Source organism: Mauremys mutica, chromosome 20, assembly GCF_020497125.1.
Source record: "Mauremys mutica isolate MM-2020 ecotype Southern chromosome 20, ASM2049712v1, whole genome shotgun sequence".
Taxonomy (NCBI): Eukaryota; Metazoa; Chordata; order Testudines; family Geoemydidae; genus Mauremys; species Mauremys mutica.
In genome coordinates this window covers 18,795,990-18,809,294 of record NC_059091.1, presented here as the reverse complement: position 1 = coordinate 18,809,294, position 13,305 = coordinate 18,795,990, and the positions used below count along the sequence as shown (strand labels likewise).

Sequence of the window (13,305 nt, the reverse complement as noted above, 5' to 3'; positions counted from 1 at the left end):
AGCTGGCAGGTGAAAAATCCCAAGTGCGGAACGGGGATTTGAACCTTGAGTCTCCTAGTCCCCGAGCGGGTGAGTCGTCCTCGAGGGAGCGGCACTCCCAGAGCTCTGGCCCCACAGCCCTCGCCCCTAGAGGGCGCTGCTGGGCCCAGGCACGAGCGGCCGAATCCAGCGCGGTGCCCGGGGCGGGGGTTGGGTTTGCTGGGGCGGAAATTCGATTAGGGCATTTTCCAAACTCTCACGGCCCCTGCGGACTCCGACCAAATTAAGCAGGGACCGTGCTCCCCGGCCCGGCACCAGCCAATTATCTCCCTAATCAAGTCTGCGCTGGGTTATCATATCAATTAGCCACCGCCTTGGACGGGGGCTGGGCTGCGAGACAGGCAGGGGTTGCCGCGGCTGGAGGGAGGGGGCGGGAGGGGTGTGTGGAGGAACTACAGAGGGGCAGGGGGAACGGGACGGGGGAAACAGAGAGGGGGAGGGGAGGATGATTGAATTAGGAGCGGCGAGAGATGATGGAAGATGGCAGAGAGACAAGAATCATCTCAGCCATTTCTCCAGTGCTGCTCATCTCAACCGCTAGACGTACATAGCAGGGAGTGCCCCCGGCCTGCTCCCCAGCGGGCGTAACCCAGCCCTGGCTCCACTGCAGTCAATGGGCCAGATCCCCCGCTGGGGGCCTGCTCCCAGGGCCTCTACTTCTGGGGTGACTCAGTGTCACAATCTGAACGTCGCCACCAGAATCTAGCCTTCACGGTTGACTCAGGAGACCTGAGGATCACCAGTGTCAGTGCCTGCCTGAGTCTGCAGAGAGCCTGAAGCAGTTGCTGGGAGAAAGGCGACAGCCCCAGCCATCGTGGAGACCAGATACCGGGCAAGATGGGCCCGTTGCTCTGCTCCATGGGGCTGCGGAGGGGGAGGCGGGAAAGACAATGGGCATCTTGCCAGGGCCATGTGCTCAGAAAAAGAGGAGGGAGGGTCTCGTGGTGCTAGGCTGGGACTCAGGACGTCTGGGTTCAGCTCCTGGGTCTGCCATTGACTCACTGAGTGACTTTGAACAGGAGGTTTCACCGCTCTGTGCCTCAGTTTCTCCACCTACAGAAGGGGGATAATCCTCCCTTTGTTTAAACTGGAATCTCTTTGGGTCAGGGAAGGACTGTCTCTCATTGTGTGTCCATGCAGCGCCCCGCCCAGCGGGGCCCTCAAGATCAGGCTCCGTGCAGAGCCTGGCACCACAACGGGGCCCCAATCTCAGCTGGAACCTAAGTGCTGCAGAAATCTAAATAACACCCAGACGCTGTGCCAGCGGCAGGTTTCGAGGGGGTGGCACGGGGCGCTGACGGGGATAGGAGCTCAGAAAGGCTCTGTTTCATCCCAAGTCAATGGGTCCAGATCCCCGGCTGGGGTCATGGAATCATAGACTATCAGGGTTGGAAGGGACCTCAGGAGATCATCTAGTCCAACCCCCTGCTCAAGCAGGACCAATCCCCAGGCAGATTTTTGCCCCAGATCCCTAACTGGTCCCCTCAAGGATTGAATTTACAACCCTGGGTTTAGCAGGCCAATGCTCAAACCACTGAGCGATCCCTCCCCCTCCATTGGAGTCAATGGGGCAGATCCCTTGCTGGGGTAAACTGCTGGATCCTGCTCTCTGAAAGAGCCCCTTGTGTCCGGGAGATCCGATCCCGAGCTCGGATCCACCTCGTCCTGGCTACCGGCGTTATCGGGGGGAGAGTGTGAGACCTGAGGGCAGCAGATTATGGGCACCAGAGGAGAGATGGGGGGGATCCCCATCAGCAAATGTGGGGTGAAGCCCCCCATTTCCTTCTCTCCCTGATGTAATAGGATGACCCACACCTTGCTCCACCCCCCCCCCCCGATGTAGACAATGCCCACCCCCAACAGAACAGGGGGGTGGGTACTAGGGTGACCAGATGTCCCGATTTTATAGGGACAGTCCCGATATTTGGGGCTTTGTCTTATATAGGTGCTTATTACCCCCTACTCCCACCCCGATTTTTCACACTTGCTGTCTGGGCACCCTAGCTGGGTACAGCAATTGATGGGGGTATATGGGGATGGATGGGTGGGTGGGTGGATGGATACAGAGATGGGGTGAGGTGGGGGATGGATAGATACAGAGATGGGGTGGGTGGGGGATGGGTGGGTGGCTAGATACAGAGATCAAGGGGTGTAGGGGAGGATGGGTGAGTAGATAGATACAGAGATCGCAGGGTGTGGGGGGGATGGGATGGACAGATACAGAGACGGGGTGGGGTGGGGGATCAAGAGGTGTGGGGGAGGATGGGTGAGTAGATAGATACAGAGATGGGGTGGGGTGGGGGATGGGTGGATGGATAGATACAGAGATCGAGGGGTGTGGGGGGGATGGGTGTGGACAGATACAGGGACAGGGTGGGGTGGGGGATAGGTGGGTAGATAGATACAGAGATCGAGGGTGTGGGGGGGAAAAGGGAGGATGGATAGATACAGAGATCGAGGGGTGTGGGGGGAATGGGAGGATGGATAGATACAGACATCGAGGGGTGTGGGGGGATGGGAGGATGGATAGATACAGAGATCGAGGGGTGTGGGGGGGATGGGAGTGGACAGATACAGGGACAGGGTGGGGTGGGGGATAGGTGGGTAGATAGATACAGAGATCGAGGGTGTGGGGGGGAAAAGGGAGGATGGACAGATACAGAGATCGAGGGGCATGGGGGGATTAGGGGGGCGGATAGACACAGATATCGAGGGGTGTGGGGGGATTAGGGGAAGGGACAGATACAGAGATCGAGGGGCAGGGGGCGATGGGAGGATGGATAGATACAGAGATCGATGGGGGGCCGTGGCATTGGCAGAGGTGCTGAGAGCCATTGAACCGAACTGTAAACCCTGTACTCGACGGAAATCACTTCAAGCCAAGGGGCGCTGCCACCCCCAGCCCCCCTAGCTTCAGCCCCTCCCCCACCCAGGAGTGACGGAGCGAGCGAGCCGATAACATGGCGATGGGGAGATCAGTGGAGAGGCAGAGCCCAGCAATTCTCTCCCATCCCTAATTTCTGTCTCTCTCCCGCGGTCTGATGCTATATCCCCCCACCCCCCCGCAGGCACCGCACTCCGATGTGGTTCCAAACCTGTGATTCCCCGGGCACATCTGCCAGGGCAGGGAGCTCACCCCCACCCGCCCCGGAGATGTGCGTGCATGAGCAGATGAGGTGGCCGTAATGCATTCAGTGCTACCGCAGAAGGCCCACTGGGAAATATCCCCCCCATCCCCCCCCGTCTCTCGCCGTGCGCCGGAGCTGGGCGCCAGGCAGGTAGTGCGGCTCCAGAAACCGGTGGCAGACGCCCCCGCTCTGTCGCCGGCTAAATAATAACAATGAAAAGCAGGGAGGAGCAGATCAGCCCCCGGGCTCCAGAATTGGGGCTAAAAATCGCCGCCTCTGCCAACCACACCCCAAAATCTCCTCTCTCCTGGCCCTGTCTGTCTGCAGAACCACCCCTGGATGGCAGCCACCGGGGGCTGGGGGGGAGGGGTAGAAAAGCATCAAATGTCTCCCCCGGAAATGAGGACTCGAGGTGTTGGGGTGGGGTGGGGGTTGGTAACCAGCTGGGATCCCTCCGCTCCCCGTGCTCTGGGGTGCTAACGGCCTGCTCCGACTGTGGCATGACCCCACCCCACCCTGGCCCGGCGTGCGGGGCATCGGGGCTGGCTTCCCAGTGCAGCCGGTTCAGGGCCAGGGCAGAAGGTGGCTGAGATGAGGGTGAGGGCTCTCAGCTCCTGGGGGGTTTTTTTTCCTTTCTGCGGTGTCTGTTTTGGGCGTTCCCGGGGGTGGGGGCAGCTTCACTACAACAGGCCGTGGGCACAGGGCGCAGGCTCTGGCCGGAGGACAGCCCCCGGCCTGGGCGGATGCAACACGAAAAGCAGACGCTCCGGCCATGTAAACCCGGTGTGGCGGCTGATTGACACCATCTGGGGGCCTGGCCCGCTTGTCTGCTACACCAAAGCCTGCCCCACGGGAGCCCCCCTCCCCACGCGTCAGGCCGTACAGCTGGACATGGGTTGTGACGAAAACACCCAGTGCATTTTATAAGGGGATGAAACTCTCAAGGCCTCGGCAAACAAGTCCTAGATTTCCAGCCAGTCTGACCTCTTGACCTCTTCCAAGCCAGAGAATCCCCCCAGGAGCTCCTGCGTGGAGCCCAGGAACTTGGAGGGGGGCGGCCTGTGGAACTCACTGCCACCAGAACGCCGCGCTCCAAGAAGAACAGGCCAATTATACAGAACAGGAGACTCTCCAGGGGTACAATAACGAGGATTAAAATAGAACCAAGCTACTGGGCAGGGATCTATAGCCTTGAGCCAACTGCTACCTACTACCTGGGGAAATATTCCCTGGGGGCAGGCGGTCCTAGAATTGCCACCATCACAGACGGGATACCGGGCTAGGCGGGCCCCTGATCTAAAGCAGGCTGGCGATTCCTGCATGTGAACTGGCACCAGACAACCAAGCTTCCTTTCTCTTGTTCAATTAACCCATTGGGCGCTGGAGGGCTCCCCCCCTTTCCCAGCTCCCACTGGAAATTCAGCCCCTAATCCCCCTGCAGGGAGGGAGGTGGCGATGTTTGCCCAACTCCGAGTGCCACCTTATGTGGCTCGGTGGGCTGCTCTGCAAGCGTCCGGCATTGAACACAGCCCTATCGAGATGCCCAAGCTAAATGGGGGAGTTGCCTTTCACTGCAGCAGTAGTAGGGCTTTTATCCTCTGCTTCATTTACACTTTGCCACCACAGCTGGAATTATTATTATTACAGCAGCTCCTAGAGAGACCAAGATCAGAGCCCCTGTTGTGCCGGGTGCTGCACAGATGCAGAGTGAAAGACAGGCCCTGCCCCAAAGAGCTCACAGTCCACGAGGGGAAACTGAGGCATGGAGGATGGACATGATTGGTAGGAGGCGGCAGCAGGACACGCACTGCCTACTTCAACCCACAGGAGTGTGTGTGTGTGGGGGGGGGGTGTTTTCACCTCCCTCCCCAGCCAGAGGACAGTTCCCAAGAGGAGGAGCCAATCTTAGCCCCGCCCATGAAAGCAAGACCCTGTCCCTTAAAGACCTGACGGGGTGTAGTGTAACCCTCCATGGCTGAGTCCAGACTGGGATTTAGGGGAGCCCCCTAATGGCGACACCAGACAGCACAGGCTGGGCAGCCAGAGGGGCCCACAGGGTCTGTCTGTGTCCAGCAGCCTCATCAGTGACTGACCCAGCCGTGCCCTGGCTATGCCACTAGTGGGAGCAGGAGGCTTTGGTACCTCGAGCTGTGCAGTGGGCCCCTGCTACAAGAGGCCACGGCTCGTGGTACCAAGGGAAAGTGACCCGGCGGGGGAGGGGGGAGTCCGATGGCTGCCACAGGGCACCTGGCACAGGGGGGTCCCAGCTACACTCGCAGGCAGCGCCAGGCGGGGATTAGCAGAGATTGGCCCTCACAGCTGAGTCACTCGGTGCAGGGAGAGTTCTAAACACTGAGGGGCTGGGGGGGCATCCGTGAAGGGGAAGGAAGTTTGGGGGTGTATTCAAAGGGGGGGGCAGCAGGCATGCGCCAGTTGCATTCCCTTCCTCTGCTTTTCCCAGGGGAAGTGCAGCCCTTTGGTTGGCAGTCATGGGAGTTTGCTGGGGTGGCCTCGGAAGAGCCAGGAATAGAACCCAGGAGTCCTGGCCCCCAGCGCCCCAGTGCTCTAACCACTAGACTCCACTGCCTTCCTAGAGCTGGGGACAGAACCAAGGAGTCCTGGCCCCCAGCCCCCTGGTCTAACCACTAGACACCACTGCCTTCCCAGAGCTGGGGACAGAACCCAGGAGCCCTGGCTTCCAGTGCCCCAGTGCTCTAACCACTAGACATCACTGCCTTCCCAGAGGTGGGGACAGAACCCAGGAGTCCTGGCCCCCAGCCCCCCGCTCTAACCACTAGACCCCACTGCCTTCCCAGAGCTGGGGACAGAACCCAGGAGCCCTGCCTCCCAGCCCCCCGCTCTAACCGCTAGACCCCACTGCTTTGGCACCCCCACTCCTCTGCCAGTTGGGGGCTGCACCCATTGCACCCACCCTGCCCCTCCCGGCTACCGACTGCAGGAGTCCTGGCTGCCAGCCTCCTCCTGTTCTAACCCTCAGCCCCTCCTCCCACCCCGCAGAGTGGGGAGCAGAGAACCCAGGAGTCCTGGCTGCCTGGAGCTGGGACTCCAGAACTAGCAGGGACAGTGCTTGGGGACCAGTTTATCTGGACACCTCCCTACTCAAAGTTCTGGGATAAAATAGGCCTCTACTCCCTCCCTGGTTCTGTGGAACCCGACTCAGTTCTGATCCAGATCCCGGTTCCTATGAACTCTTCCCCACCCCCCAAAGCAGTGGGACTGATCCAGATGTGGTGGAGGGGGGCTTGGCAAGGTCAGAGCCTCCCCACCCCTCCCCCAAACAGCTCTGCCAGGCCAGATGGGACTTTCCCACAGGGGTGGGGGTGGTAGTCTGTGAGTTATACCTCCTGGGGGGAGGCTCTAGTTACCCCTTCCCCCAAGGTCCCCACATGCCAAAAGCCTTAGTAGGAGGGGATGGGGGAGGAAGATCCCAGGCAAGGAGTCAGGACTTGTGGGTTCACATCCTGGCTCTGCTACTGACTCCCTGCATGACCTTGGGCCAGTCCCTGCAGCTAGCTCCTTGCCTCACTTTCCCCATCTGTAAAATGGGAAGAAGTGTCTGTCCTCTCCCGGTCTGTTCCGACTGAGAGCTCTTCAGGGCAGGGACTGGCGCAATGGGGTGAGCCAGCCCCAATCTCAGCGGGCACCTTGAGACCCAGCAATAACCTCTGAAGCAAGGAGCAAATTATTGGGTTGCCTTAATATTCACTTCCCAGCTTGGGTGGGGGGGGCTTTGTGCTTTTTTGGGGGGGCGGGTAAAGCTGGAGTTTGGCCCAGAAGCCCCTCCCCTGCACAATTTTCCTGTGGGGCAGAAAGCAAATTGCCCAGAGCTGGACAGCTTGGGTGGGGGGCATGACACGAGTGGGGGCTGATCAGTGGCCAGGCCCGTGGGACAAAAGTCAGCACCTCTCCTCCAAAGGAACCTCCCCCCAGCAGCAACCTCGGCTGTAGGGTCCCAGCCCTGCTGCCTGGTTAATATTCCAGAGGCATCTGCCCACCCCCGGCCACCACCCTGGGGCTGGAGAAGCCAGGGGCTATTTTTAAGGCTTTTTGGAGGGGGGGGGATGAGAAAGCCAGAGAAACCAATGCATGGCAATGGGAAGTTCCCCCCCCAAACACTGTGCCCATCTTGGGGCACTGGTCCCCTCCACCGGGGGGTGCAGTGGGGGAGCCCCCCATGCACACATTGGCATGGGGGGGTGCACCGCCTTCCCAGCAGATGGGGGAGGGACAACCCCCACAACCAGCTGCCTCCTGCAACATCCCACACCCTCCTTCTCCTCGTTGGTGTGGGGGGGAGACCTCCAGGGACCCCCACGATGACCCCCCATACTCAATTTCCCCCCCCTCCGAAGCAATTACTCCCACCCCATCCGCCAGCAAATCGCCATTTTATTATGAAAACCCAGGGCGAATTTGATTTGGGGTGGGAAGGGGGGGGCGTTTGCAATTGGGGGAGGGGGATTGAGATCCTAGATGGGGGCGAAATCCAGGAAATGACATTAACCTGGGGCGGGGGTGGGGGGCTGGCACGGGAGTGAAATTGACAAGGCGAGCGAGGGAATCGGGAGGCTGAGCATAGTAACAGGTTTTTCTGTCCACTCATCCATCTCCCTCCATCCATCTCCCCCTCCCTCCTCGCTCTGGGGCTCAGCCCCCCCGAGAGCGTCCCCCCCGCCCCCCGCTTTATTTCTTCCCCCCTGCCCTCCCCCCAAATCGAGAGAGGCAGCAGAGGCGGCCCAGCGGGGTGCACTGGATCCATGGACCGAGCCCGAGATCCGGGGACCCTCTCCCCCCAAACCCAAAGGGGCTTTAAAGAAGCCACCCAGGACTCGTTCCCCCTCCCCACCACCGGCGGAATTTTTGGACTTGATCCTTTAAAAAAAACCCACCACACACAGCCACAGCCACGGCCACGGCCGCAGAAGTCGCTCCCCCCGCACCCCACCCACGTCGGACGCGCCAAGGGCCAAGGCTGGGGGGGGCGTACACCGGGGTCTAGGGCTTTTGTGACGGGGTGGGGGGCAAAGGAGGTGATATAATTGCGGGTGCAGTGGGGGAGGAGGGGCTCCGATCGCTCTCTATTAACCGCCTCCTCGCTTTGTTTACTTCTCTCTGGGCCGGATCCGGCTGGACTCCGACGTCAATCCGGATTGAGACATGCCAAGGGGGCCGAATCCTTCCCAGGGCTGACACGACTCTTCCCCGCACCGTGGAGTCCCTTCCCCATTTTCTGGGCGTGGGGGAAGGGGAAGAGAGCAGAACCAGCGCCCCCCACCCGTAAGGGGAGCAGGATCGGGCCCCTCCCCCGCTCCAAAAGGTGAGGCCGCCCCGGTTTCAGCCACACAGGGCGGTCGGGGGGGGAATAAAGGGGCGCCCCCACCCCATTTTAAGGGGGTGGCCAATCAACGCCCCCCCAGTCGGGATTGGCCCCAGAGGTGGGTGCTGGGCACAGCTCTCCCCCACCCCATGGCTGGCAACAGCCCCCACCCCTCCCTTATTAGCCATTCCGCCCGCATCCTACCATCTTGGAAGGATACATATGAAAAAAATGTGTCCCCTCTCCCGTGATAAAGCCCGTTACATAAAGACACGTATGGAGGGGGGTGGTCTGCCCCAATCTCTTGTCAGAGCTGTTCTGTATCTACATCTACCCCTGCCCCCCCCCCACCTCCCCGCAGCGAGAGGGGATCGAGAGCCACCCAGAGCTGGAAGAATTATCCCTGCCCTCCCCCTCCAGAGATTACGGTACTCAGGGGTAATTGCCCCCCTCCCCCCCCACACACAGAAAATACTGCAGTAGGAGCGGATCGCGGGGTGCCGGGCAGGTGGCTTTGTCTGCTGCACCCACCGATCAGACGCAGGGGCGCCCCCTCCCCTCCTACCCATTCTCCCGAGGAAGAGGGGGGGTTGGATGCATCCCTTCCTGCGAGCATCGCTGCTAGGAAGCATGTGTGCCCGCCCCCCCCCCCACCTTCCCTCTCCCGGGGACTGGCGCAAAACGATCCCTGTCTGGGAAAACAGGAGGAGGGAAAAAAACACCAAACAGATGACAGCCCCCCCCCCATTCCAGGTCTGAGCGCTGGGGGGTCCATATTTCCAGAGATCTGAACGCTCTGCCGTTCCCGTCTCCCCAACCCTCCCTCTCTCCCTTTTCCTGCCCCCCCCCGATCATCTCACCCCCCCCCCCAGCCTTCCCCATCTCCCTGCAGTTTAGCACAGAATCCAAAGCGAGAGAGGGTCAATGGATCGGTTATTTACCTGGGGGTGGGGGGCCTGTCAGATCTCACCAACCCCCCCACCCCACCCAGGACACACACACCAGTCGAGAAACAATCAAGCCAGTGACTTACCTTTAGCGATCCAGCCTCGGGTCTCCTTCCAGCGGGCTGCTCCATTCAGCTGGTCCTATTCCACTCCGGCTCCAGCCATTTCGCTTTCCTTCACCACCACCCCACGCCCTCCCCCCACAAGGTGTTACGAGATCGGAGCGAGCGATGGAGACCGGTGGGCAGCGTCTGCCGAGCTCGGGCTGGATCCGGGGGTCGGCTCCAACCTGGTGCGGATCGCTCCGGATCCTCTGCCCTGCAGTGTGCAGGGGCGGGGGAGGGGGGGTGTCCTCGGGTGGCTTGTTTTCCTCCCCGCTGGATGCTTCTCCAAACGGATCCCCTCCCCCCCACAAAAATACAACAGAGGAAGGGGGAGAAAAATAGTCCAAGCCGGCTCCCCCCTCCGAATAACCCCGATCCCCCCCTCAAACCCTCCCGGCTCTCAGGAGGTCTCCGCCGGGCGCCCAGTCCGCTCCAGCGCGGCGAGGGGGTGTCTCTGGCTAGATCCACGCGTGACAGGCAGTCCGGGCATGCTGGGGAGCCAGCGTGCAAGCGAAATCAGCCCCGCCAGCCCTGCCCGCGCACACGCGGGGCTGCTGCGGGGTGGGGGGGGGACCCCGCAATTCCACGGAGCGGGGGGGAGGTTCGGGGGCGTTTCTCGGCAATCTTCCTCCGGGGGTCTCCGTCTCCGGGACCTCGCAGCCGCTGGGCTCCTCCACCGTCCCCCCAGCGCCGGGATGGGGGCGCAGCGCCCCGATCTTCCGCCCCCTCGGTAGCCCCGCGATCGGTGCCTCTCCGCCGCCGGTCCCCCGGGCGGGGCTGGGAGCAGGGTGCCGGGCGGCAGCGATGGGAGGCTGGCCGGAAGGTCACGCCTGCTCCGCCCCAAGCAGCAGCCGCCAGCCGGGCCCGGCCGTACGGTGGGGTGCGAGCGCCCCTCTGCCTCCCCCTCCGTCCTTCGGCCAGGCGGCTGCGGAGCGCCCCGCGGCACGGCTCGGTCCGGGCACCGGGCAGCAATGAGGAGCCAGCGGCTTCATTCAGCGCCAGGGCTCAGCGAGACGGGAGGGAGGAAAAGCCGGAGTGGAGTCCGGGAAAGGGGGGAGGAAGGGAAGGGGAGAGGCACACCTGGGGGGAGGGAAAAACTGGGGTGGATTAAGGGGATGGAAGGGAAGGGCACATCCCGGGAAGAGGGAATAGCTGGGGTGGCTTGAGGGGGGAAGGAGGGGAGGGGCACACCCAGGGAGGGGAGTAGCTGGGGTGGATGGAGGAGGGGATGGAGGGGAGGGGCACACCGGGGAGGGGAGTAGCTGGGGTGGATTGAGGGGGGAGGGGAATAGCTGGGGTGGATTGAGGGGGGATGGAGGGGAGGGGCACACCCAGGGAGAGGAATAGCTGAGGTGGATTGAGGGGGGAGGGAAATAGCTGGGGTGGATTGAGGGGGATGGAGGGAAGGGGCACACGTGGGGGAGAGGGAAGAGCTGGGGTGGATGGAGGAGGGGATGGAGGGGAGGGGCACACCCGGGGAGGGGAGAAGCTGGGGTGGATTGAGGGGGGTGGAGAGGAGGGGCACACTTGGGGGAGAGGGAAGAGCTGGGGTGGATGGAGGAGGGGATGGAGGGGAGGGGCACACCTGGGGGAGAGGGAAGAGCTGGGGTGGATGGAGGAGGGGATGGAGGGGAGGGGCACACCTGGGGGAGAGGAATAGCTGGGGTGGATTGAGGGAGGACGGAGGGGAGGGGCACACCTGGGGGGAAGGGGAAGGAGGGAAAACTCGGACTGGGTTCCTATCTCTGGAAGGAGGGAGGAGCAATACACCTGGTGGGGATGGGGGAGGGACACAAAACACAGAACCAGGGATATGGGAAATACACCTGTAGCAGGTAAAGGGCAAAATCCGCACTGGATTCCTGAGCATGGGAATGGACAAAGAAGAAAGCGACTCCTCCTGGCAGGGCCTAGCCTGGATTCCCAGCCCTGGAGACCTACTGCACAGACACCTGAGGGAGGCAGGGAGGAGAGAAAACCTGGACTGGATTCCACCTGCTGGAGTGTAGGCGGCAGATACCCCTGAGTAGCAGCCAGGAGGAGATAAAACCAGATCTGGATTTTACAACATGGGAATGGATGGGAAAACTACAGCTCATCAGTGCTGAAAAGGAGTCAAAATCCGGACTGGATACCTCTGTTAAGGAATAGACCCTGCACAGTCGCAGGACTGGCAGCTGGGAGAAGGCAAACCCAGGCCTGGGTCCCAGGAGATTGGGCTCCAGATAAAGGGATTAAGGATAATCCAGTCCTGGGTGACCCCATAGACATATGGCAGGGCAGATGTTCCAGAAAAGAGGCTAAACTGCACATGTATGTGGCTGCCTGGAGGGAAAACCTGGCCCAGATTCCAGGAGAAGGGATTCAAGGAGCTGTAGGTGGGGTGACTATAATAGCTGGGGTTAACCACAAACTCCTGCTAAAGTGGAAAGAAATTTCCTCAGTTACCTTTTTCTTCTGTTTTATACACTTTGTGCCCATCAATGTGTAATAAAGATACAGAAGGCCGAGCGGTGCCGAGTGAGCATCATCAGGTGTCATTTTATTACTAGATAAAATCAATTGAGAAGGAATCCATTAAGATATAAGAAACTACATCAGAAATTAAGGCTGCCTAAAGGCATCCTCGACAGTACCAGACCCAGTCAGTGGGAGGGAAGTTTAGTTTCCCAGGCAACCTGATCCCAAAAAGGATTGCAAATAGTTTGCAATAGAAGAGTGATCAATAAGCTACCTTAGATGTAAAGCCACAGGCCCCACCGGAGTGCTGAGCTGCACCACGGCCACAAAGAGGCTGAGGAGAGGTGGATGAGATGAAGGAAAGTGAAGGGAGCAGAGGAAAGTGTGACAGGCCTCAAGCCCTCGGATGCTCCGGCTTCATCCGCTGGCCCTGCGCCCTGCGCTTGCTCGTTTCGGGGCACAGGCTGTCACGCGAGAATCGGACCTTTTAGCCACTTGCGATGCTGCAGCTGGACATTCTAAGTGACCTGGACAGCTGCCATATATATATAATGTCTATATATTCCCACACCTTGGTTAAAGCTTAGTTTGAACGAATCCAGTTCGAGATGTAGCTACTTTTCATCAGAGGTGTGTATATATAGAGAGAGATTTCAGAAAGGTGTTTGTTTGGTATTAAAGAAGCCGATACAGTCAAGTAGTATGTCGAAAAGCCAAGGTGAAGTGTAAATATTTAAAGGTGACCCCATCAAAACGTTATCCAGCCTGATCTGTATGACTGGCAGCTGCACAGAGAGAATTTCATATAGGAAGTGAACTTACTAACTTCAACACTGAGGTGTAGGGGATCTTGGCGTACCGGTACAGGGGGAATCCTGGCATACGGGTACAGAGGGAATCCTCGCATACTGGTACAGAGGCGTGAAGAGCTGTTTTGTGTTTCACTCATTGTTATTTCCTGTTGTTGATGAAACAAATGAGTCGAATGACTTTATGTGGCTGCATGAGGAGCTACTAAACCAAGACAGAACCATCCAGGAGTGGGAGGAGACCCGCTAACCTCAAACGGGACCACATCTGCAGACAGCCAGGAGTGCTGGGGAAAAAGCACAGAGTTGTGCAGAGCTGGCCAAAGGAGCCCACTGCAGAGGGGCCCACAGGAAGTAACTTGTGGGAATCAGTTACTGGCTGGAGCTTAGTCAGCAGACGTCCAACGGGTGGTCAAACACTCTTACACCAACCGAGAATTTTTTCATGGCAATAGTGGAATCTTTCAAACACAATGTTGC

General features: G+C 59.8%; 1 protein-coding gene across 4 annotated transcripts in view; it reads right to left on the bottom strand.

Moving 5' to 3' along the window:
* Positions 1–10,466, bottom strand: part of LOC123353516 (adhesion G protein-coupled receptor L1) — a 93,975-nt gene extending 83,509 nt beyond the window's left edge. For 2 of the 4 annotated variants that reach the window (XM_044994643.1, XM_044994647.1), the window contains exon 1: positions 9,539–10,465. The gene's annotated coding sequence lies outside the window, so the exon portion shown is untranslated. Of the gene's footprint in view, positions 1–8,294; positions 8,465–9,538 lie in introns of those variants that run through there. The other 2 variants (XM_044994648.1, XM_044994644.1) reach the window with 2 other exon arrangements.
* Between the last annotated feature and the right edge of the window lie 2,839 nt (positions 10,467–13,305).